Here is a 21,305-nt window from a genome sequence, read left to right as displayed (position 1 = left end):
GCCTATTTATGTTGCATTTACGAAAAATTGCATTATATAGAGGGGGGGGGGGGTTATTAGGGAGTCACTACAGTACAACAGAGAAGAAATATTCAGGTGATCAGCACCTGAAATAAGACGGGAAAAACCATCTTTTGTGACGGACCGTGACCTAAAACCATCTTTCGTGACGGACCATGACCTAAAACCATATTTCGTGACGGACCATGACCTAAAACCATCTTTCGTGACGGACCATGACCTAAAACCATCTTTCGTGACGGACCATGACCTGAAATTGATCTTGTGTGACGATGTGGCAAGAAACCATCCAGTATTACTGAAAATGACAAAAAAAAAAAAAAAACTCAAAAACAATGAACACTTGGTATCTCCTTCAATTTTCGGATCCAAGATTGTATATATTGTATATTAAAGCTTTTTTCACTGTATTTTTGTATAAAGGACGCACTAAGAAAACGGACACATACGCCGCCAAATTCAAATTTGCTAATCCACACATCACACCAGTAAGTCAATAAATAAATAAATAACAAAGTAAGCAAGTTTATTTAGGTACAGGAACACATGAGTACAATTATTATACATACAGTTGTCTCATTTACGGTGCCTTGATGATGGTGCAGGGCTCTTGATCCAAGGGACAGGAGCTATTCTCCGTTTCCATTAATAATAATAATAATAATAATAATAATAATAATAATAATAATAATAATAATAATAATAATAATAATAATAATAATAATAATAATAACGTGGAAAACACATGAAATGACAAGTTAAAAAAATCCCCCCCCCCAGTACCAACAATACCACCAGTCCGATGACATTCTTCTTTGCAAATATACAGGGTTTAAAGCCAGCAACAAACATCAAAATACCTTTCATCCGTGGACTGCTTGCAGAGGCAAAGGCAATGTTCGCGGCTTTCACTGAGACCCACATAAAGGATCACTTGGACAACGAAATATGGATCCCAGGTTACAACCTATACAGATGTGACAGAGTGAACAGGCAAAAGGGGATGGGGGTTGGCCTGTACATTGCAGAGTCACTTGTTTGCACAGAACTGCTTAATGCCTCAAATGATGTAGTGGAAGTTTTAGCAGTAAAGGTCGAGAACCAAAACCTAGTCATTGTGGTAGTCTACAAGCCTCCGGATGCAACATCCCAGCAATTCCAGGAACAGCTGTTAAAAATTGACCACTGTCTGGAAAATCTTCCAGCTCCTGCACCCAACATCTTGCTCCTGGGGGATTTCAATTTAAGGCACCTAAAATGGAGGAATATAGCAAATAATATTGTTGCAGTAATAACACCAGGAGGCAGCTCTGATGAAAACGCACACTCACACGAGCTTTTAAATCTCTGCACAAAATTCAATTTAAACCAGCAAATAATAGAGCCTACTAGACTGGATAATACACTAGACCTCATCTTCACTAACAATGATGATCTGATAAGAAATGTCACCATATCAAAAACAATATACTCAGATCACAACATAATTGAGGTTCAGACATGTATGCGTGGAGCCCCAGACCGACATAATGAGACTAGTCACGAGGGAGCATTCACCAAATTCAACTTCAATAACAAAAACATAAAGTGGGACCAAGTAAACCAAGTCCTAACCGATATAAGCTGGGAAGATATACTAAGCAACACAGACCCCCAACTTATGCCTAGAACAGATTAACTCGGTGGCACTCGATGTATGCACAAGGCTTATTCCTCTAAGAAAAAGGAGGAGTAGATGTAAAATAGAAAGAGACAGGCGCTCCCTTTACAGGCGACGGAAAAGAATAACAGAGCGGCTAAAAGAGGTCAATATATCTGAAATGCGTAGGGAGACACTGGTCAGAGAAATAGCAAGCATCGAACTTAAGCTAAAAGAATCCTTTAGGAGTCAGGAATCGCGGGAAGGACTAAAAGCCATAAATGAAATCGAAAGAAACCCAAAGTATTTCTTCTCCTATGCCAAATCAAAGTCGAGAACAACGTCCAGTATTGGGCCCCTACTTAAACAAGATGGGTCCTACACAGATGACAGCAAGGAAATGAGTGAGCTACTCAAGTCCCAATATGACTCAGTTTTTAGCAAGCCGCTAACCAGACTGAGAGTCGAAGATCAAAATGAATTTTTTTATGAGAGAGCCACAAAATTTGATTAACACAAGCCTATCCGATGTTATCCTGACGCCAAATGACTTCGAACAGCCGATAAATGACATGCCCATGCACTCTGCCCCAGGGCCAGACTCATGGAACTCTGTGTTCATCAAGAACTGCAAGAAGCCCTTATCACGAGCCTTTTCCATCCTATGGAGAGGGAGCATGGACACGGGGGTCGTCCCACAGTTACTAAAAACAACAGACATAGCCCCACTCCACAAAGGGGGCAGTAAAGCAACAGCAAAGAACTACAGACCAATAGCACTAACATCCCATATCATAAAAATCTTTGAAAGGGTCCTAAGAAGCAAGATCACCACCCATCTAGAAACCCATCAGTTACACAACCCAGGGCAACATGGGTTTAGAACAGGTCGCTCCTGTCTGTCTCAACTATTGGATCACTACGACAAGGTCCTAAATGCACTAGAAGACAAAAAGAATGCAGATGTAATATATACAGACTTTGCAAAAGCCTTCGACAAGTGTGACCATGGCGTAATAGCGCTCAAAATGCGTGCTAAAGGAATAACAGGAAAAGTCGGTCGATGGATCTATAATTTCCTCACTAACAGAACACAGAGAGTAGTCGTCAACAGAGTAAAGTCCGAGGCAGCTACGGTGAAAAGCTCTGTTCCACAAGGCACAGTACTAGCTCCCATCTTGTTCCTCATCCTCATATCCGACATAGACAAGGATGTCAGCCACAGCACCGTGTCTTCCTTTGCAGATGACACCCGAATCTGCATGACAGTGTCTTCCATTGCAGACACTGCAAGGCTCCAGGCGGACATCAACCAAATCTTTCAGTGGGTTGCAGAAAACAATATGAAGTTCAACGATGAGAAATTTCAATTACTCAGATATGGTAAACATGAGGAAATTAAATCTTCATCAGAGTACAAAACAAATTCTGGCCACAAAATAGAGCGAAACACCAACGTCAAAGACCTGGGAGTGATTATGTCGGAGGATCTCACCTTCAAGGACCATAACATTGTATCAATCGCATCTGCTAGAAAAATGACAGGATGGATAATGAGAACCTTCAAAACTAGGGAGGCCAAGCCCATGATGACACTCTTCAGGTCACTTGTTCTATCTAGGCTGGAATATTGCTGCACACTAACAGCACCTTTCAAGGCAGGTGAAATTGCTGACCTAGAAAATGTACAGAGAACCTTCACGGCACGCATAACGGAGATAAAACACCTCAGTTACTGGGAGTGCTTGAGGTTCCTAAACCTGTATTCCCTGGAATGCAGGCGGGAGAGATACATGATTATATACACCTGGAAAATCCTAGAGGGACTAGTACCGAACTTGCACACGAAAATCACTCACTACGAAAGCAAAAGACTTGGCAGACGATGCACCATCCCCCCAATGAAAAGCAGGGGTGTCACTAGCACGTTAAGAGACCATACAATAAGTGTCAGGGGCCCGAGACTGTTCAACTGCCTCCCAGCACACATAAGGGGGATTACCAACAGACCCCTGGCAGTCTTCAAGCTGGCACTGGACAAGCACCTAAAGTCAGTTCCTGATCAGCCGGGCTGTGGCTCGTACTTTGGTTTGCGTGCAGCCAGCAGCAACAGCCTGGTTGATCAGGCGCTGATCCACCAGGAGGCCTGGTCACAGACCGGGCCGCGGGGGCGTTGACCCCCGAAACTCTCTCCAGGTAAAACTCCAGGTAAACTACGAAAGCAAAAGACTTGGCAGACGATGCACCATCCCCCCAATGAAAAGCAGGGGTGTCACTAGCACGTTAAGAGACCATACAATAAGTGTCAGGGGCCCGAGACTGTTCAACTGCCTCCCAGCACACATAAGGAGGATTACCAACAGACCCCTGGCAGTCTTCAAGCTGGCACTGGACAAGCACCTAAAGTCAGTTCCTGATCAGCCGGGCTGTGGCTCGTACGTTGGTTTGCGTGCAGCCAGCAGCAACAGCCTGGTTGATCAGGCTCTGATCCACCAGGAGGCCTGGTCACAGACCGGGCCGCGGGGGCGTTGACCCCCGGAACTCTCTCCAGGTAAACTCCAGGTATAATGCCAGCTTCTGTTAGGCCTTATGCAACTTTCTAGGCCTAAGCCGCCTGTCTAATGACATGTCTATAATGATTAAGCCTAAAAACCGAACCTAAAAATATATATATTGAAAGGCTAGTCCATCCAGGGACGTGTATGTAACACGTGTTACATACATGTATCATGACATTAGCGCTCTAATTAACACCTTTTGCCTCCTGCCTCCGTGTGTGTGTGTGTGTGTGTGCGTGTGTACTCACCTATTTGTACTCACCTATTTGTGGTTGCAGGGGTCGATTCATAGCTCCTGGCCCCGCCTCTTCGCTGATTGCTACTAGGTCCTCTCTCTCCCTGCTCCATGAGCTTTATCATACCTCGCCTTAAAACTATGTATGGTTCCCGCCTCCACTACTTCACTTTCTAGGCTATTCCACTGCTTGACTACTCTATGACTGAAGAAATACTTCCTAACATCCCTTTGATTCATCTGAGTCTTCAACTTCCAATTGTGACCTCTTGCGTCTGTGTCCCATCTCTGGAACATCCCGTCTTTGTCCACCTCGTCTATTCCGCGCAGTATTTTATATGTCGTTATTATGTCTCCCCTGACCCTCCTGGCCTCCAGTGTCGTCAGGCCGATTTCCCTCAACCTTTCTTCGTAGGACAATCCCCGTAGCTCTGGGACTAGTCTTGTTGCAAACCTTTGCACTTTCTCTAATTTCTTGACGTGCTTGACTAGGTGTGGGTTCCAAACTGGTGCTGCATACTCCAGTATGGGCCTGACGTAAATGGTATACAGAGTCTTGAACGAATCCTTAGTGATGTATCGGAACGCTATCCGTAGGTTTGCCAGGCGCCCGTATGCTGCAGCAGTTATCTGATTGATGTGTGTGTGTGTTTGTGTGTGTGTATGTACTCACCTATTTGTGGTTGCAGGGGTCGATTCATAGCTCCTGGCCCCGCCTCTTCACTGATTGCTACTAGGTTCTCTCTCTCCCTGCTCCATGAGCTTTATCATACCTCGCCTTAAAACTATGTATAGTTCCTGCCTCCACTACCTCACTTGCTAGACTATTCCACTTCCTGACAACTCTATGACTGAAGAAATACTTCCTAACATCCCTTTGACTCATCTGAGTCTTCAACTTCCAATTATGACCCCTTGTTTCTGTGTCCCATCTCTGTCCACCTTGTCAATTCCTGGCAGTATTTTGTATGTCGTCATCATGTCTCCCCTAACCCTCCTGTCCTCCAGTGTCGTCAGGCCAATTTCCCTTAACCTTTCTTCGTAGGACATTTCCCTTAGCTCTGGAGCTAACCTTGTCGCAAACCTTTGCACTTTCTCTAATTTCTTGACGTGCTTGACCCGGTGTGGGTTCCAAACTGGTGCTCTGTACACGGTGTGCAGAGATTTGAACGATTCCTTACCGAGGTATCGGAACGCTATTCTCAGGTTTGTCATGCGCCCATATGCTGCAGCAGATATCTGGTTAATGTGCGCCTCAAGAGACGTGCTCGGTATTACATTCACCCTAAGATCTTTCTCCTTGAGCGAGGTTTGCAGTCTTTGGCCACCTAGCCTATACTCTGTCTGCGGTCTTCTTTGCCCTCCCCCGATCTGTATGACTTTGCATTTGGCGGGGTTAAATTCGAGTAGCCAGTTGCTGGACCACATGTCCAGCCCGTCCAGGTCTCTTTGTAGTCCTGCCTGATCCTCATCTGATTTAATTCTCCTCATTAACTTCACATCATCTGCGAACAGGGACACTTCTGAGTCTAACCCTTCCATCATGTCATTCACATATACCAAAAATAGCACTGGTCCCAGGACTGGCCCCTGTGGGACCCCGCTCGTCACAGGTGCCCACTGTGATACCTTATCACGTACCATGACTCGTTGTTGCCTCCCTGTCATGTATTCTCTGATCCATTGTGTGTGTATACTCACCTAGTTGTACTCACCTAGTTGAGGTTGCAGGGGTCGAGTCCTAGCTCCAGGCCCCGCCTCTTCACTGGTCGTGTGTGTTATATTTAGGATAAGTTAGGATAAGTGTTAAGATTTATGACCTATCAAGTACCACCACTGTTAGGGTAACAATCCACACAATTTTAACCATGAAACACAGACACACGTATGTGTATGTATGTATGTATGTATGTATGCTTGTATGCACATTTGTATATATATATATATATATATATATATATATATATATATATATATATATATATATATATATATATATATATATATATATATATATATATATATATATACAAATATTTATATATATCGAAGTCTAGCTCCCTCGTAGGCCAGCATATGACCCCCCTTCCACTTCCCCTACGGATTTAGCGATCTTTCTGTTGATATTAATAGTTGTATCTCAGGAAGTATTTTAGGAAGTGACTGCAGCGACCAGTGACCAGTTAGTCAGTCAGCCAGCCAGTCAGTCATTTAGCCAGACAATCATTCAGTGGGTCAGTCAATCAGTTAGTCAGTTAGGTAGACAAGCATGTCAGTAATATATCAGTAAGTCAGTACAGTGTTGTAGAATGGACGACTCTTGTGTTGGCCTGACGTTGTCAGGTGTGTCTGCGTAAGCAATATTTGAGCAGGATACAAGTGTGATTCAGATAGCCAGTTAGTCAGTCAGGCAATCAGGCGGTCAGTCAGTCAGTCAGTCGGGCAGCTAGACAGTTAGTCAGGTAGCCAAGCAGCTACATAGACAGTCAGGCAGCTAGACAGACAGTTAGGCAGCTACATAGACAGTCGTCAGTCAGGCAGACAGACACCTAGTCATGCATTATTATTATTATTATTATTATTATTATTATTATTATTATTATTATTATTATTATTATTATTATTATCATCATCATCATCATCATAATCGTCATCATCTTCCCGGAGTCAGTAACCCAGGATGCAACCCAAAACAGTTGACTAGCTCCCAGGTACCTATTTAATAGGTGAATATCGTCAGCAGGTGGTAGGTGACTTGCCCATACCCGCACATGCCCAGGAACTGAGCCCGGATCGCTGGGTTGTGAGCAGAATGCACCACCACTGAGCTACTAGATACAACTTCAAGTCACTCGAAATACTCTTTGAATAGAAACTGAGGGAGTTGGATGATATACCACGAAGCCTGGTCTCAGACCGGGCCGCGGGGGCGTTAACCCCCCGTAACCCTCTCTAGGCTTTTCGTATTGCAAGCAGCACATCATCCGGAGCTTGTATAGGGGGACACAATGGTTGAGTCATGGAGAAGGAAATGCAGACATACAGGACACGCATGGTGGCACCATTGCTACGTCATGGTGGCACCATTGCTACGTCATGGTGGCACCATTGCTACGTCATGGTGCCACCATCCTCTTGTTACCTTACTTTAAGTGAGTCACGGTGCCCATGCGGGTTGGGCGCACTTTGTGAATGTGATAAATAGTTTATACCCTTATTAACTGCGTTAGTTATATTATTATTATTATTATTATTATTATTATTATTATTATTATTATTATTATTATTATTATTATTATTATTATTATTATTATTATTATTATTATTAACACGGGAAGTCTCCCGTGACCCGAGAAAGAAAAAACATTATCATCGTGATTCATTCAATGACTGTCTTGCCAGTAGTGTGCTGACATCACAGTTCAGACGATGCTCTGACCTGAAACATAACCAGCCATCCTTCAGAGTGCGGGTGCAGCACTTTCCACCTTCAGGACTCGAGTCCTGCTAACCAGTTTCCTTGAATCCTTCATAAAAGTTACCTTGCTTGCACTCCAACAGCTCGTCAAATCATAAAAGGTCACTAGCTTCCGCTCCATTTGACTGTTCATGTTTACGCAAACTTGTTAAACGTCCAAGCCACCTATCACTTAAAACCACACTTACCTCCCTCCCTCCAAACTTTCCTGGAAAGAGGACCTTACCTGGAGTACACTTGGAGGGTGTCTCGGGGGTCAACGCTCCCGCGGCCCGGTCCATGATCAGGCCTCGTGGTGAATCAGGACCTGATCAACCAGGCTGTTACTGCTGGTCACACGCAAACCAACGTACGAACCACAGCCCGGCTGGTCAGATACTGACTTTAGGTGCCTGTCCAGCTCTCCCTTGAAGACAGCCAGGGGTCTATTGGCAATCCCCCTCATGTATGCTGGGAGGCAATTGAAGAATCATGGGCCGCTGACACTGCATCCATCCCAGATTTATATACCCTCCTAGTCATACTAATTACCTTCTTATCCTAGTCTAAACCTTCAAACAAACTCAACAACCTTGTTGTGCTCACTGGATAGTAGTTGTGTGACCTCACAGCTGCTGATCAGCAGACCAGGAAGTCTCGGTATAGCATCAGCACCACTCATCTCCCTCCAGCATCCTCCTTGCTGCAACATTCACAACCCATGCTTCACTTCACACCCATGTACCACACCTATGTTTCACACTGATGTTTTACACCCGTTTCACAGCCCTGTTTCGCAGCCCTGTTTCACAGCCCTGTTTCACAGCCCTGTTTCACAGCCCTGTTTCACAGCCCTGTTTCACACAAATGTACTGTGTTGATACCACTACCATTATTATTATTATTATTATTATTATTATTATTATTATTAGTAGTAGTAGTAGTAGTAGTAGTAATTATAGTAAGTGTGTGGTAAGTATGATGGTGTGTGAGTGGTAATGATGAAGTAGTAGTGTAGTGAAGTGTAGATGATGGTAGTGAGTGAGTAGTTTAGTGGTAGTGGTAGTAGTATATGATGGTAGTAGTGGTAGTAGTGATGGTAGTGGTAGTAGTTGATGGTGGTAGTGAGTAGTAGTATGATGGTAGTAGTGTGGTAGTAGTAATGATAGTGTGTGTGATGGTGGTGATGGTGGTGGTGGTGGTGGTGGTGATGATGGTGGTGGTGGTGGTAGTGGTAGTGGTGGCGGTAGTGGTGAGTAGTGATGGTGGTGGATGGTGGTGTGATGGTGGTGGTAGTGGTGGTAGTGGTGTGTGGTAGTGATGAGTGGAGTGGTGGTAGTGTAGTATGATGATGGTGAGTGAGTGTGAGTGAGTATGTGTGTGTAGTGTATTGAGTGGTAGTGGTAGGTAGTGGTAATTGATGGTGAGTGGTGGTAGTGACGTGGTAGTGGTGGTGTGATAGTGGTGGTGGTGGTGGTGTGATGGTGGTGAGTGGTAGTAGTGACGGTGGTGGTGAGTGGTATTGTGGTAGTGGTGGTGGTGGTGTGTGGTGGTGTGGTATAGTGTGGTAGTGGTATGATGGTGTGGTGGTAGTGATGATGAGTGGTGGTGGTAGTGTGATGGTAGTGGTAGTGTAGTGGTATGATGGTGTGATGGTGGTAGTGATGTGTGGTGGTGTAGTGATGGTGTGGTGAGTGGTAGGTGTGATGGTAGTGGTAGGTGGTGTGATGTGATGTGGTGGTGGTAGTAGTAATGATGGTAGTGAGTGAGTGTAGTAGTGATGATAGTAGTAGTAGTATGAATGATAGTGGTAGTGTAATGATAGTGAGTAGGTAGTGATGATGGTGGTGGATGGTGGTAATGATGGTGGTGAGTAGTGTATGATGGTGGTGGTGGTAGTATTGATGGTGGTGTGGTGGTGGTAGGTATGTGGTGGTAGTGTATGGTGGTAGTGTGGAGTAGTGATGTAGTGGTGGTAGTAATGATGGTGGTGGTGGTAGTGATGATGTGTGGTGGTAGTATTGATGGTGTGTGGTGGTATGATGGTAGTGGTGTGGTGGTGGTGATGGTGGTGAGTGAGTGGTGTGTGGTAGTGTGATGGTAGTGGTGGTGGTGTGGTGAGTGTGGTGGTGGTGTGTGGTGGTGGTGGTGGTGGTAGTGATGATGGTGTGGTGGTGAGTGTATTGATGGTGAGTGGTGTGATGGTGGTGGTGGTGGTATAGTATTGATGGTGAGTGTAGTGGTAGTGTGATGGTGGTGGTGGTGGTGGTAGTATGATGTGTGGTGGTGGTGGTATGATGGTAGTGTGTGTGAGTAGGTAGATGGTAGTGGTAGTGGTAGTGATTGATGGTGGTGTAGTGTGTATGATGGTGGTGGTGGTGTGGGTATGTGATGGTGGTGGTGATTGATGGTAGGTGGTGTGGTGGTAGTATTGATGGTGGTGTGGTAGTGATGGTAGTGGTATTGATGGTAGTGGTGGTGGTAATGGTAATGATGGTAGTAGTAGTAGTGGTATTGATGGTAGTAGTAGTGGTAGTAATGATGGATGTGGGTAGTAGTATATAGTAATGATGAGTATAGTAGTGGTAGTGGTAATGATGGTAGTGAGTAGTGGTATAATGATGGTAGTAGTGGTGGTAGTATGTAGTAGTGGTGTAGTATATGAGTAGTGTAGTATGTATGTGGTGGTGGTTGTAGGTAATGATGGTGAGTGGTAGTGGTAGGTGTGATGGTGGTGGTGTGAGTAATGATGGTGGTGGTGGTAGTGATGGTGGTGGTGGTGGTAGAGTGGTGATGTGGTGGTGGTAGTGGTGGTGAGTGGTATTGTGGTGGTGTGGTGGTGGTATGATGGTGGTGGTGTATTGATGGTGTGGTGTGTATGAGTGATGATGGTGTGGTAGTGGTAATGTATGTGGTAGTAGTGTAGTGATGGTGAGTGGTAGTGTAGTGATGATGGTGGTGGTAATTAGTAATAGTAGTAGTAGTAGTAACAGTAGTAGTAGTAGTAGTAACAGTAGTAGTAATAGTAATAGTAGTGATAGTAATATTAGCAATAATAGTAGTTCAATAAAGTTATATGAGGGATCATTACTTATCTTCGATGAATTTATTTCTCAGTGAAATTTAACCACTGGGAAACGAGCCTAACCAAATTACACTAAAAATTTCGAGAAAGAGAAAAAAAAAATACATGCATACCTTGGTTGCCATGGTAACTTTTTTTTTAAATTGGCCTAACACTCAGCAATCATTTAAGTTGTACTGAGAGACGAAGAGGCACAAACAAAGATATATATCCGAAAATATTCGAGGGAAAAAAAAACATGGCTATAAATCCCGATGAAAGAATATGTTGCAATGTTCGTGCAATGTTCGTGCAATGTTTGTGCAATGTTTGTGCAATGTTTGTGCAATGTTTGTGCAATGTTTGTGCAATGTTCGTGCAATGTTTGTGCAATGTTTGTGCAATGTTCGTGCAATGTTCGTGCAATGTTTGTGCAATGTTTGTGCAATGTTTGTGCAATGTTCGTGCAATGTTTGTACAATGTTCGTGCAATGTTCGTGCAATGTTTGTGCAATGTTTGTGCAACGTTCGTGCAATGTTCGTGCAATGTTTGTGCAATGTTCGTGCAATGTTCGTGCAATGTTTGTGCAATGTTTGTGCAATGTTTGTGCAATGTTTGTGTAATGTTTGTGCAATGTTTGTGCAATGTTTGTGCAATGTTCGTGCAATGTTCGTGCAATGTTCGTGCAATGTTTGTGCAATGTTCGTGCAATGTTTGTGCAATGTTTGTGCAATGTTTGTGAAATGTTTGTGCAATGTTTGTGCAATGTTCGTGCAATGTTTGTGCAATGTTTGTGAGATGTTTGTGCAATGTTTGTGCAATGTTCGTGCAATGTTTGTGCAATGTTTGTGCAATGTTCGTGCAATGTTTGTGCAATGTTTGTGCAATGTTCGTGCAATGTTTGTGCAATGTTCGTGCAATGTTTGTGCAATGTTTGTGCAATGTTTGTGCAATGTTCGTGCAATGTTCGTGCAATGTTTGTGCAATGTTTGTGCAATGTTTGTGCAATGTTCGTGCAATGTTCGTGAAATGTTTGTGCAATGTTCGTGCAATGTTCGTGAAATGTTTGTGCAATGTTCGTGCAATGTTTGTGCAATGTTTGTGCAATGTTCGTGCAATGTTTGTGCAATGTTCGTGCAATGTTTGTGCAATGTTTGTGCAATGTTTGTGCAATGTTTGTGCAATGTTCGTGCAATGTTTGTGCAATGTTCGTGCAATGTTCGTGAAATGTTTGTGCAATGTTCGTGCAATGTTCGTGAAATGTTTGTGCAATGTTCGTGCAATGTTCGTGAAATGTTTGTGCAATGTTTGTGCAATGTTCGTGCAATGTTTGTGCAATGTTTGTGCAATGTTCGTGCAATGTTTGTGCAATGTTTGTGCAATGTTTGTGCAATGTTTGTGCAATGTTCGTGCAATGTTTGTGCAATGTTCGTGCAATGTTCGTGCAATGTTTGTGCAATGTTTGTGCAATGTTCGTGCAATGTTTGTGCAATGTTTGTGCAATGTTTGTGCAATGTTCGTGCAATGTTCGTGCAATGTTTGTGCAATGTTCGTGCAATGTTCGTGCAATGTTCGTGCAATGTTCGTGCAATGTTTGTGCAATGTTCGTGCAATGTTCGTGCAATGTTCGTGCAATGTTCGTGCAATGTTTGTGCAATGTTCGTGCAATGTTCGTGCAATGTTCGTGCAATGTTCGTGCAATGTTCGTGCAATGTTCGTGAAGTTCATCTGACGTGGTGATCTATATTTAGTAATTTAGGGAAAAACTTAACATTATAATCTTGGTTCATTTGATTATTATTATTATTAATTTATTATTATTATTATTATTATTATTATTATTATTATTATTATTATTATAAAACATCCTGTCCCTGTCTACCCTATCACTTCCCTGAGTATTTTGTATATTGTTATTATATCTCCTTGTTGTTCTTTCTTACAATGTCGTAAATTAACTTCCAATAGCGTTTTGTAGTTGATGTAACATAACTCTAGCAACAAGTCTCCCTGCAACAAGCTTCCCTGCAACAAGCCTCCCTGCAACAAGCCTCCCTGCAACAAGCCTCCCTGCAACAAGCCTCCCTGCAACAAGTCTCCCTGCAACACGCCTCCCTGCAACAAGCCTCCCTGCAACAAGTCTCCCTGCAACAAGCCTCCCTGCAACAAGCCTCCCTGCAACAAGCCTCCCTGCAACAAGCCTCCCTGCAACAAGCCTCCCTGCAACAAGCCTCCCTGCAACAAGTCTCCCTGCAACAAGCCTCCCTGCAACAAGTCTACCTGCAACAAGCCTCCCTGCATCAAGCCTCCCTGCAACAAGCCTCCCTGCAACAAGCCTCCCTGCAACAAGTCTCCCTGCAACAAGCCTCCCTGCAACAAGCCTCCCTGCAACAAGCCTCCCTGCAACAAGCCTCCCTGCAACAAGTCTCCCTGCAACAAGCCTCCCTGCAACAAGTCTCCCTGCAACAAGTCTCCCAGCAACAAGCCTCCCTGCAACAAGCCTCCCTGCAACAAGTCTCCCTGCAACAAGCCTCCCTGCAACAAGCCTCCCTGCAACAAGTCTCCCTGCAACAAGCCTCCCAGCAACAAGCCTCCCTGCAACAAGCCTCCCTGCAACAAGTCTCCCTGCAACAAGGCTCCCTGCAACAAGCCTCCCTGCAACAAGTCTCCCTGCAACAAGCCTCCCTGCAACAAGTCTCCCTGCAACAAGCCTCCCTGCAAAAAGCCTCCCTGCAACAAGTCTCCCTGCAACAAGTCTCCCTGCAACAAGTCTCCCTGCAACAAGTCTCCCTGCAACAAGCCTCCCTGCAACAAGTCTCCCTGCAACAAGTCTCCCTGCAACAAGCCTCCCTGCAACAAGCCTCCCTGCAACAAGTCTCCCTGCAACAAGCCTCCCTGCAACAAGCCTCCCTGCAACAAGCCTCCCTGCAACAAGCCTCCCTGCAACAAGCCTCCCTGCAACAAGCCTCCCTGCAACAAGTCTCCCTGCAACAAGCCTCCCTGCAACAAGTCTCCCTGCAACAAGCCTCCCTGCAACAAGCCTCCCTGCAACAAGCCTCCCTGCAACAAGCCTCCCTGCAACAAGTCTCCCTGCAACAAGCCTCCCTGCAACAAGTCTCCCTGCAACAAGTCTCCCAGCAACAAGCCTCCCTGCAACAAGCCTCCCTGCAACAAGTCTCCCTGCAACAAGCCTCCCTGCAACAAGCCTCCCTGCAACAAGTCTCCCTGCAACAAGCCTCCCAGCAACAAGCCTCCCTGCAACAAGCCTCCCTGCAACAAGTCTCCCTGCAACAAGGCTCCCTGCAACAAGCCTCCCTGCAACAAGTCTCCCTGCAACAAGCCTCCCTGCAACAAGTCTCCCTGCAACAAGCCTCCCTGCAAAAAGCCTCCCTGCAACAAGTCTCCCTGCAACAAGTCTCCCTGCAACAAGTCTCCCTGCAACAAGTCTCCCTGCAACAAGTCTCCCTGCAACAAGCCTTCCTGCAACAAGTCTCCCTGCAACAAATCTCCCTGCAACAAGCCTCCCTGCAACAAGCCTCCCTGCAACAAGTCTCCCTGCAACAAGTCTCCCTGCAAAAAGCCTCCCTGCAACAAGTCTCCCTGCAACAAGTCTCCCTGCAACAAGTCTCCCTGCAACAAGTCTCCCTGCAACAAGTCTCCCTGCAACAAGCCTTCCTGCAACAAGTCTCCCTGCAACAAATCTCCCTGCAACAAGCCTCCCTGCAACAAGCCTCCCTGCAACAAGTCTCCCTGCATAATCTTGCTCTTCCGTGTGTTGTTTAAGTTTGTTCTTCAGGTGTGGGCTCCACACTGGTGCTGCGTACTCCAGGATGGTCCTGACATAACTGTATGTTACACAGAGTGAACGTAAGGACTGTTCAGGTTATTTGACTGATGTAAACCTCTGGTGATATGCTCGGAACTATGCAAACCTCTAGATCTCTCTCTCTTCGTGTGGAGTCTGGAGCCTCTGTCCCCCTTGAGTCTATACTCCGTGTCCTGTCTTCTTGTTTCCAAGTCTACATAACCTTGCATTTGCTGGGGTTGAAATCCAGCAACCACTTACCTATTTAATCTGACAATATATTTAGATAATAACAATGTTCGCCTCACCCAGTTTTATTATCAGTTTTAGTGTAAATCATCAGCAAATACGGATAAATCTGATCCAGTGTCATCATGTGTACGCACCTGTTTGTGGTTGCAGGGTTCGAGTCACTGTGTGTGTGTCATAACTAACTTGTAGTAACAAGAGAGGGAGTTGTGCTGACCTTGTTGTGTCTGTATTATTAATAACTTACCCGCCGCCAGGATGCCACCCACAACATTCAACTAACACACACACGTATACATACACCTGTCTACTTATAGATGAACACAGGTAGCAGGTGTACCTACACCTGTGTACACATCTGGCTCTGACCGGGGTATAAACCCGTGAGGCTCTGGTTAGTCACATACACACACACACACACACACACACACACAGTGTGTATGTGTGTGTGTGTGTGTGTGTGTGTGTGTGTATGTATGTGTGTGTGTGTGTGTGTGTGTGTGTGTGTGTGTGTGTGTGTGTGTGTATGTGTGTGTGTGTGTGTGTGTGTGTGTGTACTCACCTAGTTGTACTCACCTAGTTGAGGTTGCGGGGGTCGAGTCCGAGCTCCTGGCCCCGCCTCTTCACTGATCGCTACTAGGTCACTCTCCCTGAGCCGTGAGCTTTATCGTACCTCTGCTTAAAGCTATGTATGGATCCTGCCTCCACTACATCGCTTCCCATGTATGTATGTGTGTGTGTGTGTGTGTGTGTGTGTGTGTGTGTGTGTGTGTGTGTGTGTGTGTGTGTGTGTGTGTGTGTGTGTGTGTGTGTATGTATGTATGTATGCGTGTGTGTGTGTGTGTGTGTGTGTGTGTGTGTGTGTGTTCTCACTCACCTATTTGTGGTTGTAGGGGGTCGAGTCACAGCTCTTGGCCCCGCTACTACATCCACTCTCTCCCTGCTCCAAGAGCTTTAGCATACCTCTTCTTAAAGCCATGTATGATGATTACGATATATTATTACATGTACGGGAAAGCGCTAAACCCTCAGGGAGGGGGCCACTCAGAGCACTGGTAATCAGAGTTAATGAGAACGAGCCTAAAAATAATTCAAACCTCCGGAATTTATATAGCTATCAAAGATAGCTTTATAATACATTATATATATATATATATATATATATATATATATATATATATATATATATATTATTTATAATAATTTAGATAACTGAGAGCCCAGATAAAGTGTTTATATTTGTATTTTAATACAGTGAGCTCCTACAGTGATTTTTTTTGAGAATTAGATAAAAAAAAATCAAAATTCAGTAGGCCTTTACATCAGGTTTTTGTCAATGTAATTTCTCAACTGTACTTGCAAAAAAAACTTTATAATACGTAATAGCCTTATAAAGGAGTTTACTGTATGCATTTCCGTATTAAATAAGTATTTTAAGCTGTGGGCGTTCTGTTTACCCTCATTTTATGTATTAAATGCTGGTTAATAAGGCAAGCTGATGATTCAAGCTTATCTAGGCTTAGGTAAGCTTGAATATTCTTGGTCTGTGTTTAAGAAGTACTGCCAGTGTTGTTCTTCTTTAATAATTACTACGTTATTATGTCAAGGTCGCCTTTTTGTGTTGGTAACGAGGCTGTGTTCTTAATGTGGTAACAGTGTTGTTGTTTGTGAGGTTGTGTTTTTGATGTGGTAACATTGTTGTTGTTTGTGAGGTTGTGTTTTTCATGTAGTAACACTGTTGTTGTTTGTGAGGTTGTGTTTTTGACGTGGTAACAGTGTTGTTGTTTGTGAGGTTGTGTTTTGATGTGGTAACAGTGTTGTTGTTTGTGAGGTTGTATTTTTCATGTGGTAACACTGTTGTTGTTTGTGAGGCTGTGTTTTTCATGTGGTAACACTGTTGTTGTTTGTGAAGTTGTGTTTTTGATGTGGTAAGTGTTTTTGTTTGTGAGGTTATGCTTTTAATGTGGTATCAGTGATGTTCTTAGTAAGGTCAAGTTCTCAGCGTGGTAACAGTGTTGTTATTAGTAAGGTCATGTTCTCAATGTGGTAACAGTGATGTTCTTAGTAAGGTCATGTTAACTTGGTAACAGTGATGTTTTTAGCAAGGTCATGTTCTTAGCGTGGTAACAGTGATGTTGTTAGCAAAGTCATGTTCTCAGCGTGGTAACAGTGATGTTGTTAGCAAGGTCATGTTAACTTGGTAACAGTGACATTGTTAGCAAGGTCATGTTAACTTGGTAACAGTGACGTTGTTAGCAAGGTCATGTTTACTTGGTAACAGTGACGTTGTTAGCAAGGTCATATTAACTTGGTAACAGTGACGTTGTTAGCAAGGTCATATTAACTTGGTAACAGTGATGTTATTAGCAAGGTCATGTTCTCAGCGTGGTAACAGTGATACGGGTCGTGGAATATAACAGACATAAGGGCCTCAATGGAAATAAGTCACTCTGACTTTTCTGGGTTATCCCAGGTTCTCTACACATATGCTGCTATGTATGATAATCTATGTAACTGTGTTTGGGTACACCTGAATAAACTTGTATATTCACTTCAATAACTGCTACATTATATGTTCCTTTATATCAATATAATCAATATAATTTGGTTTCTTTTCTTTTCAAAAGAGTTTGCTACCAACTTGTGGAAATCATCCAGCTGTAGTGCTACTCTGCGACTCTCGTCAGTGCTACAACAGCTGTTGTTCTGTAAGGTTATTGCAGAAGGGTGCTCCGTGAGTGAATGTGGTTTCACCAAATTCTCCCCTTCAGTTCATGATTACTGATGAAACTCATAATGGATATTCCACCTAGGAAGCGTGCAAGTATTGTAGCTCTTAGAATTAAGTAAGTTTGTTTATTCAGGTATACACAAATACAGTTACATAGAATTATCATACATAGCAGCATATGTGTAGAGAACCTAGAATAACCCAAAAAAGTCAGACAGAGTGACTTATTTCCATTGGGATCCTTTTACCTTATTATTATAATATAAAGGTTATAATATTTTCTTATTATTCTACAATGAAGATAACATCTTATTATCATACTAAAAAGACTATCTACTACACGAGGGTCATTAAGACTATCTACTACACGAGGGTCATTAAGACTATCTACAATACGAGGGTCATTACTAGGAATAAGGTAAAATTTACACGTATGTTAGCTAAAAAATAGAAAATCATTCCCCTCCCTTTCTGTAGCTACATTCATCAGACACCTTTTGGCACTCTTCTTGAACTGGTTCATGCTATGACTGGCTTTGACATGTGCGGGCAGTCTGTTCTATTCCTTTATTGATGTACAATAAAAGGTGTTTGACGCCTGGCCACTGACTGTGGGTACTACAAAGTTGTGCTCTCTCCCCCTAGTACTATGATTGCTTTGGTTCCCAACCTTGACAAAATTGATATTCTGGACATTGTTTGTGAGCAATTTTATAAACATGATTTAGCTTCAGTTGTTTTACTCTGTCTTCAATATTCAGCATATCCAACTGCTGTAATTCATCCTGGCCTACATGTTCTCTTGGTCCCAGCCCCAGGATGAATCTTACGATTTTGTTCTGGGTGATTTGCAGTCTATCTTTCAGTTTTTTTGTCAAGGCAGAGTACCAAGAAGAGCAAGCGTAATCCATATGGCATTGTATAAGGGCTAGACATAGGGTCCTGCGAGCCTCAGTAGGTAGACACTGTGCTTGTCTATACAGGAACTTCAGTCTGGCATTCGCTTTCTTTACTACACTGTTCCCTATCAATTCTCCTGACATGCATGGGTCAAAGGGGATTCCCAAATATTTTACTGATGAAACCAAAGTGATGGGCTCCCCATTACATTGAACATTAAAATTATTTACCCTTCTCAGTTTATGTTTCGTGCCAAAGAGAATGGCTTCAGTTTTCCCTAGGTGTAATGATAGTTTGTTGTCTACTAACCATTTGCTGCAGGACTCCAGTTCCAGTGTTAAAACATTAGCAATATCTTGTGGGTCTTTACCTGACACTAACAGAGCACTGTCATCTGCATACAGTAGGAGTTTGCACTTGACACTGATAGGCATATCATTGACATAACATAAGAATAATAAGGGACCCAGAATACTACCTTGGGGAACTCCACATGTTATCGGCAGGGGTTCTGATTCTGTTTTGTTTGACTATTTGTCTCCTGTTGCTAAGGTAGGACTTAAACCAGTCTACAGAACCTATACCGATAGCTTGAAGTTTATTACATAATATATTGTGGTTGACAGTATCGAAGGCCTTTTGCAGGTCTAAGGTTACCATACCTATGAGGTTCCCCTTTGACATTTCAGTTCTCAGGTAATCCATCAGATTAATAAGGGAGGTGTCGGTTGAGTAGGATCTTCTAAAGCCCGATTGATAGCTATGGAGAATGTTGTTGTCATTAAGGTTAGTACTTAAGAAAACATGCTGATTTGAGTATAACACAGATCTCCGAAAATATGAGCCTAGAAAAGTCAAGTGCTGGTCAGATTCTGAAGAGAGATGACGACACTGGTGATTCTGTACCGTTGCGTCGAAGAAAATGTGAAAGACAACACAAGACAACACCTCACGATGACCAGGTTATCATAAGAAACCAGCAAAGATCTACAGAGAGATTTGGCTTCAACTGCTCGACGAAGGCTCCTTGAAGGTGACAGACCTACCAAAAAGCCGGTAGAGAAACAATTATTGACTGTTACTCTGAAGAAAATACAGCTGTGGGGGATGGAGCACTCGATCATAAGGATGGATGACAGATGAATGGAAGAGTTATATTTTCAGATGAATCGTATTTTGAAGTAAATGGGTACAAATCAGTGGTGGTGAGAGGGAGTAAAGGCGAACCTCTTCGAAATGGACACATTCAAGTAAGTGGTAAAACACCCACCCAAGATATTTTGGGGTAGTTTTACTGCTAAAAGCCCTGGATGGCTTGTTATTGTTGAGGGAACGATAAACAGTAACAAATACAAGTTAATCCTGGCAGCTCATTTGTTTCCCAATGTGGACAGAGACTTTTCTGATGGAGAAGGCATTTTCCAGCAGGATCTTGCTCCATGTCACACTTCCAGAAAAATGCTGACATTCTTCGAAGAGAGTGAGCTAAGCGTTCTAAATTAGCCTGGAAACTCGTGATCCTTAACTCAGTTAAGAATCTATAGGCAATAACTAAACTCAGGATCGCGAAACAGAACTGTTCAACTGTGGAGAAGCTAACTGCTGCTGTTATTAGGACCTGGTACCACAACGAACTTGCCAAAATGTGCTCAACATTGGTCGATCCTATGCCAAAGCGTGTAATGCTTACAAAAGCAAAGGATAGTCATATATCTTATTAAATCAGTTATCTGTCATATCATTGCCGTGTATTTTTCAAATAAACATTAATTTTCCAAATAAATATCTCTTTCCTTCACTGTCCCAATTAATATGCTCATTTTTTACCTCTGCAGGGTTACTGTGGCCTTGACTGGTGATGTACAAGGTTACAAGTCTTAATGACCCTGTACAGGGTTACTGTGGCCTTGACTGGTGATGTACAAGGTTACAAGTCTTAATGACCCTGTACAGGGTTACTGTGGCCTTGACTGGTGATGTACAAGGTTACAAGTCTTAATGACCCTGTACAGGGTTACAGTGACCTTGACTGGTGATGTACAAGGTTACAAGTCTTAATGACCCTGTACAGGGTTACAGTGACCTTGACTGGTGATGTACAAGGTTACAACAAGTCTTAATGACCCTGTACAGGGTTACAGTGGCCTTGACTGGTGATGTACAAGGTTACAACAAGTCTTAATGACCCTGTACAGGGTTACAGTGGCCTTGACTGGTGATGTACAAGGTTACAACAAGTCTTAATGACCCTGTACAGGGTTACAGTGGCCTTGACTGGTGATGTACAAGGTTACAACAAGTCTTAATGACCCTGTACAGGGTTACAGTGACCTTGACTGGTGATGTACAAGGTTACAAGTCTTAATGACCCTGTACAGGGATACAGTGGCCTTGACTGGTGATGTACAAGGTTACAACAAGTCTTAATGACCCTGTACAGGGTTACAGTGACCTTGACTGGTGATGTACAAGGTTACAACAAGTCTTAATGACCCTGTACAGGGTTACAGTGGCCTTGACTGGTGATGTGCAAGGTTACAAGTCTTAATGATCCTGTACAGGGTTACAGTGGCCTTGACTGATGATGTACAAGGTTACAAGTCTTAATGACCCTGTACAGGGTTACAGTGACCTTGACTGGTGAT

Source organism: Cherax quadricarinatus, chromosome 76 (genome assembly GCF_038502225.1).
Source record: "Cherax quadricarinatus isolate ZL_2023a chromosome 76, ASM3850222v1, whole genome shotgun sequence".
In the NCBI taxonomy this organism is placed as follows: domain Eukaryota; kingdom Metazoa; phylum Arthropoda; class Malacostraca; order Decapoda; family Parastacidae; genus Cherax; species Cherax quadricarinatus.
This window is presented reverse-complemented; position numbering follows the sequence as displayed.